General features: G+C 43.0%; 1 protein-coding gene across 4 annotated transcripts in view; it reads right to left on the reverse strand.

Moving 5' to 3' along the window:
- STYK1 (serine/threonine/tyrosine kinase 1) overlaps positions 1-5445 on the reverse strand; it is a 37897-nt gene extending 32452 nt beyond the window's left edge. For 2 of the 4 annotated variants that reach the window (XM_032854998.1, XM_032854993.1), the window contains exon 1: positions 5377-5445. The gene's annotated coding sequence lies outside the window, so the exon portion shown is untranslated. Of the gene's footprint in view, positions 1-4425; positions 4548-5376 lie in introns of those variants that run through there. The other 2 variants (XM_032854999.1, XM_032854995.1) reach the window with 1 other exon arrangement.
- Positions 5446-7147: the final 1702 nt, after the last annotated feature.

Raw genomic sequence — 7147 nt, forward strand, 5'->3', positions numbered from 1 at the left:
TTACGTGCATATAGTAAGCTTAATTTAGGCCAGTGTTCTAGAAATAGCACCATATTTCTGTCTTTTGTTACCTGACATGTTAAAAACCATTGCTAAATATATACAAATGGGACAGTTTACTATGTGGGGCTATAGGAGATTAACAGCTACAGCAGGAAAATTAAAACAGACTTCCTTTTCATTTATAATTCTTGCCAATAATTTAGTCCCTAAAAATCTACAACCGCAGATTTGAAAAATGTCACCACTATCTTCAAGTTGATTTGACCACAGGCATTATTAAAAATTAGCTATATGGTTAGATGGCTACTGCCAGAAAGATTGTAATTATAACTGAGGAAACAGATTGAGTTACGGGGTGGGGACAATTCTTAGAAGTTGGGACATGACAGAGACTGATGAGGGCTAACGAAGGCAGGAGCATTGGGAGATCCTTCTGTTCCTTGAAAACTCACCCTTCCGAAGTCACATTCACTGGGATCTACCCTGCCCAGCTCAGCGGGTGTTCTAGGCAGGAGCAAGTAGTGGAGGCCACCTGAGCTGAGGAGGTAAGAGTAGTCAGCTCAGGAAAAGAGGCTGAAGTCAGGGGATGGGTGGGAACCCCTTCACCCCACCCCCACTTTCCTTTCTTGCCCAGAGGTGACTGTCTCCCCAGCTAAATTCTAACCTATCCCCTCATTATCATCCTGGTGGAAACTGAGAGAAATGGTGAGAAATTAAAAAATAAAAGACTCATTTTTTAAACCCAGGAAGATTCCCCTGAGGTTTCCCAGTCTACATTAACCCTTCATTCGCTAAGGGGTAGGGGAGAAATAGGAGATAATGAATGACACTGAGGTAAATTATAAAAAAGTGAGCACGAAAAGAGTGCCAGAGCTTAAAACAGATTTCAGGTCCCTGCATTCCGGACCAGACTCGGCATCCTACACAGTTGGTGCAAGTAACTGCTTCATGGGTGGATGGGTGTGCGCTCATTCCCTTCTACTTTCATTTTCCTTGTTAGAAACTGTGTCCAATAGATGATATGCTAATATAGAGTACTGAGTACCCAACCTGCTTACTCAGTGCTTAATCAGTTCGCCTGTTGTTATCTGTTTCTTCCCAACTAGCTGGTAATTTCCTGGAGGGCATGGTCAGCTTCTTTAGGCCGTTCATTAGCACAGCCCAGAATCAGGCAGAGGGCATCTGAAGTCAGAAGTATGGTGGGGCATTGAGACTGGCTAAACCTAGGCTGGTGGGAAGGCCAAGAATGAAGCGAGAGAGAGACACCTTCATGGAACAAGAATTTCAGGCCTTCGTCTACTTTCTTTCTTCATTACTGTATCCTTCCCACCTAGACCAGCGTATAACACATACCAAAATTCATGTTTGTTTAATGAAAAAAAACTAACTTCACCTATAACACTGGGGGGCGCCAGGGTAGATCAGTCAGTTAAGAGTCCAACTCTTGGGGCACCTGGGTGGCTCAGTGGGTTGAGCCTCTGCCTTCCGCTCAGGTCATGATCCCAGAGTCCTGGGATCGAGCCCCGCATTGGGCTCTCTGCTAGACGGGGAGCCTGCTTCCCCCCCGCCCCTCTCTCTGCCTGCCTCTCTGCCTACTTGTGATCTCTATCTGTCAAATAAATAAATAAATTCTTTAAAAAAAAAAAAAGAGTCCGACTCTTGATTTCAGCTCAGGTCATGATCTCAGGGTTGTGGGATCAAGCCCCTCATCAGGCAGCCCACTTGGGAGAGAGTGCACCTGGATTCTCTCTCTCCCTCAGCACTCCCCTCTCACACTGTCTCTCTAAAATAAATAAATAAATCTTCATCTTTAACCTTTAACAAATTTTAAATCTTTAAAATCTTTAAATCTTTAACAAATTAAAAAAATGAAAATAGCATCGGATCCAAAAGAAAAATATTTAGAGAAAAATAACCTACACAAATAAATTGGGTATAAAGAATTTAATTGTAATGCTAAAATTACAGTAGGTCTGGGAAGTGGTTTCTAACAGTGTTAGATAGGAAGTATCAGGGTGCCCAGCTCTCTGCTCAATGGGAACACATCTTTAGTTCTATCATTGGGCAGGGTGCTGGTTGTCTCTATAACAGGGATATGTAGTTCTCTGCTACACATAGCAAGTAAAACATTGATCCCCCAGAGTGAAAATAGGACAATAAACCCAATAAAGAGAACCCAGTCATTGAAAGCTCAGTGTGGCTGGCAGGTAACAACCATCAGAGACATCTATGTCCAATTCTCCAGAACTATGAATATGTTAGTTTTTTAAGAGTGTCAAAATAACAAAAGGGAATAGAGATTGCAGACAGAATTAGGCAACTGACCTTGAAACAGGGTGATTATTCTGGGTTATCCAGTGAGTCTGATGTCACCACAAAGACCCTGAATGTGGAAGAAAAAGGCACAGGTGTCACTGCCGACATACGGAATGTGAGAATGACTTGAAATGGCTTTGCAGGTGGAAGCATCACAAGCCAAGGAATGTAAGCAGACTTTAGAAGCTAAAGAAAGGCAAGGAAAAGGCCTCTGCCCTGAGCCCCCATCTGCTTTCTGCTCAGCAGGGAGCCTGCTTCCTCCTCTCTCTCTCTCTCTCTCTCTGCCTGCCTCTTTGCCTACTTGTGATCTCTATCTGTCAAATAAATAAATAAAATCTTTTTTTAAAAAAGGAGGAAATTTGAAGACACATATGCTGGAGGGAAGCCATACAAACAAAAAAACAGCCATCTACAAGCCAAAGAAAAAGGCCTGGGACAGCTCTTTCCCTCCTGGTGCTCAGAAAGAACCAACCCTTCCAACAGCTTGATTTCAGATGAACTTCTAGCCTCCAGAACTATGAGACACTAAATTTCTGTTGCTCAAGCCACTCAGCTTGTGTACCTCGTTAGAGCAGCCCCAGCAAACTAATACAGTGATAAAAGAGTGTATAATTCTCCCTGAAGCAAAACAGGTGTGTGCAGTCCTACTGAATTTCACTTCCTCATGCATAACAGATACTGTGTTTTCTATAAATTGCAGGTTTGTGGTAACCTTGCATTTTTTTTCAACATTTGCTCATCTTGTGTTTCTGTGTCACATTTTGGTTATTCTCACAACATTTTAAACTTTTTAAATCATTATTTTATTCGTTACCGTGGTCTGCAATCAGTGATTAGGACCTGATGAAAGCTCAGATAACAGTTAAACATGTTTTTAGCAGTAAAGTATTTTTTAAAAGACTTATTTCTTTATATTACAAGGGGGAGGGAAAGAGTTTTTTTAAAAGATTTCATTTTTTTTTATTGTTTTAAGATTTTATTTGTTTGTCAGAGAGAGAGAGCTCACAAGCAGGGGGAGCAGCAGGCAGAGGCGGAAGCAGGCTCCCTGATGAGCAAGGACCCCGATGTGGGACTCTATCCCAGGACCCTGGGATCATGACCTCAGTTGAAGGCAGATGTTTAACCGACTGAGCCACCCAGGTGTCCCAAGATTTTATTTATTTCTTTGAGAGAGAGAGAAAGAGAGCATACACATGAGAGAGAGAGCACGAGCAGTGTGAAGGGGTAGAGAGAGAGGGATAAACAGATTCCCTGCTTGGCGGGGAGCACGAGGCAGGGCTGGATCCCCATCCAAGGACCCCAGGATCACAACCTGAGCCCAAGGCAGATGCTTACCCACTGAGCCACCCAGGCACCCCTAGAGAAAGAAAGTCTTTTTTGTTTTAATAATGATAATTTTTTTTAGATTTTATTTATTTATTTGAGAGAGAGAGACAGAGAGACAGAGATTGTGACAGAGATAGTGAGAGAGAGCACAGGTGGGGAGGAGAGGAAGAAAGCAGGCTCCCGGCTGAACAGGGAGCCTGATGTGGGACTGGATCCTAGGACCTGGGAATCATGACCAAACCAAAGGCAGGTTCCCAAGTGATTGAGCCACCCAGATGCCCCTGATAATTTTTTTTTAATTTTATTTATTGTCAAAGAGAGAGAAAGATCACAAGCAAGGGGAGCAGCGGGCAGAGGGAGAAGCAGGCTCCCACCTGCGGGACCTACGACTCTGAGATCATGACCTGAGCTGAAGGCAGACACTTAACCAACTGAGCCACCCAGGGGTCCAGGAAAGAGAGCTTTAAGCAGACTCCATGCTTGAGTACGGAGCCTGGTACCGGGCTCTATCTCAAGACTCTGAGATCATGATCTGAGCGGAAAACAAGAGCCTGGCACTTTAAACAACCATAAAAAATACAGTATCTTTGCAGCACAAGAAAGCAAAATTCAACCAACTGATGCCTGAGCAATAAAGTATTCTAATTAAGGGATGCACCTTTTTTTTATTTTACACATAATTCTATCGCACACTTACTGGACTACAGTACAGTATAAACATAACTTTTGTTTGCACTGAAATCAAACATTTCATTTGACTCCCTCTGTTACAATACTCACTTTATATCAGTGGTCTGAGACCAAACCCGCAATATCTCTGAAGTCTGCCTGTACAGTTGACCCTTCAACAATGCAGGGTTTAGGGACACCGATCCTCCAAGCAGCAGCTAATAAGCATATAGCTTTTGACTCCCCCAAAACGTAACTACTAATAGCCTGTTGACCGGAAGCCTCACCAATAACATGAACAGTCGAGCAACACTAACTTTGTAGATTATATGTATTACATACTGTATTCTGCTAATAAATTAAGCTAGAGAAAACACTTTAAAATCCTACGGAAGAGAAAATGCATTTACAGTGCTGTTCTGAATTTATTTTTAAAGATCCGTATATAAGTGGACGCACACAACTCAAACCCAGGTCTCACTAGAGACCAGGCTGGCCCCTTGCAGGGGTGAGGAGTGCTGAGGAGGTTCATTCAGGTGGAGGACACCTCCAGGTGCATTTCAGTATGTGTGTGCTGCACCCTACAAGAGCTCTAGGGCTTGATTTCCACAGCTGCTGATGGCTCTCACTATCAGGAAGAAAGCTTGGTCTGAAATGTATGAGAAACTCACATGGCTAGTAAATTCCTAACAGAATGAGTCCACGGTCACCGAAATGAAAGGGAAGGAAAGGAGACAAAATGGGGACCGGGTTGACGGATAGGGAGAAGGGAAAGAGGCACAGAAAAAGAGAAGACGAATTAGAGAAATTCGGTCACCAACAGTATATCATACTGTATAGTCATAAATACATAAAAGTCAAAACCCACAAGATGTTCCTTCCAAAGAAATACATGTTCACTCACGTGATGACTATTGTTCGTTCACATAAAATTGGAACTTCCCTTCACAACCGTCCCACTCTGGGCCTCCCTCTTTTCTTTCCAAATGTCCAGGTCCACCCCTCGCTGCATCACTGGCATCCAGCTCCCACCCTTCCTGCCCCCCAATCCCCGTCCACTACCGTGTCCCTTCTCCGGCCGCTCTGCTCTCAGATGCAACTGGCCCAGCCAGAGGGGGAAAAAAAATGATCAGTTTGGGTATGGCAAGGTGTGCCAGCCTCAAGGAAATGCTTTTCAGTCCCTCCTTCCCACTGGTGGGGCGTGGCTGCCAGCAAAGGATGGAGTCTGGGCGGGCTCCCCACAAAGGGAAGTCTGTGGGCACTGAGGTTTCCGGGACTCACCACACACTAGCCAGCAGGAAACCTCTGCTGAAACTGTAAAAGCTGCACTTGTTACTGATCTACTTACTGAGTTCCTCCTCTAGTGATTGCCGCATGGTCAGGTATAAAGGAGACGTCAGTCCTGGTGGAAAACGGGTCATTATAAAGCGCAACAGCGCCACCTCGTGTCCGACCTTGTAGCAGCAGCCTTCATGGGTGCTCTGAAAGGTCCCTAGTTGATCAGGATTTAGCTCGATGAGTCCTCTCCTGAAATATTGGCAACCTCAAGCCTTTGCTGGGGAATCGCTAAGGAATATTGGAAATAAAAGTATCAGTAGTAGGTAACCAGTCATTAACATGTACTTTCTAAATACATTCTGGGTTCTCCTCTAGGGATATAGCATAAACGAAAGTAGCCATATTACCTGCCCACATGGAATTCACAATCAGAGGAAACACAAAAGAAAATACATGGCTGAAAGAATTCCAAAGCAGATACCCAACACTTAATACAAGTTCTCTCAAAGAAATGCGGGTCACAGATACCTCAAATAGGTGACCAGTTTGCTCAGAACTGATAGCATACCAAACAGAAAGAAGCACCTATTTAAAACAGAAAGACTTTAGGTGCAATGTAATGTGGAGCTAGAAGCTTCTCTATGGAAATTTTTCTTCCTTCAGAGCTCTTTTAAAGTCGGATGAATTGTACTAAAGGTACTGAACTGTACATTTAAAATGGTTAGTGCATAACTTTATGGTATATGAATATTACATTAATTTTCTTTATATAAAAAGGATGGAATCTCATCAGCCAACTGTTCTTCCCATCCTTTAGGTCATGGTTGATTTAAAAAAGCCGATTGAATTGATCTGAGCATATTATTATTGCCATTATTATTACTATTAGATATTATGCAGTCTCTGATTCTGCTTTCCCAAGCATCAAATCTCCTGAGGCAGAGGCTGCAGATGGCTCATATTTTTAATTTGTACAGCACCCTACTAGACTGCTACATCCCCATTCTAATTTATAAAATTTTATTTAAAAATCCCATTACTGTGAAGGAACCATTACAGTGATAGAAATTATCACCTCTAGGACATAGGGATTTTTTTTTTAAGATTTTATTTATTTATTTATTTGTTTGACAGAGATCACAAGTGGGCTGAGAGGCAGGCAGAGAGAGAGAGAGGAGGAAGCAGGTTCCCTGCTGAGCAGAGAGCCCGAAGTGGGGCTCGATCCTAGGACCCTGGGATCATGACCTGAGCCGAAGGCAGAGGCTTTAACCCGTTGAGCCACCCACGCACCCCATACATGGGGATTTTTTTAAAGGCAAAATACAACCAAGTGAAAGAGGCCAGAATTCACTCTCCAATTTTATTGAGCAATTCAAACAAAAGACGGAAATTTTTTAACTTTCTGAGATAGAGAAAATTCTGGAAATAGTGATGCTCAGACACAAAAACACCTAAGTATGTTCTAGATACAGTGCTAGTTAAGGTATAAACAGGAGGTCCCACACTTATACTCATGAATAAATAAAGGGACTAGATATCTGTTATTTCTTTTGTA

The sequence above is a fragment of the Lontra canadensis genome, unplaced genomic scaffold, assembly GCF_010015895.1.
Source record: "Lontra canadensis isolate GAN:19392208 unplaced genomic scaffold, GSC_riverotter_1.0 scaffold9, whole genome shotgun sequence".
NCBI classification, from domain to species: Eukaryota; Metazoa; Chordata; class Mammalia; order Carnivora; family Mustelidae; genus Lontra; species Lontra canadensis.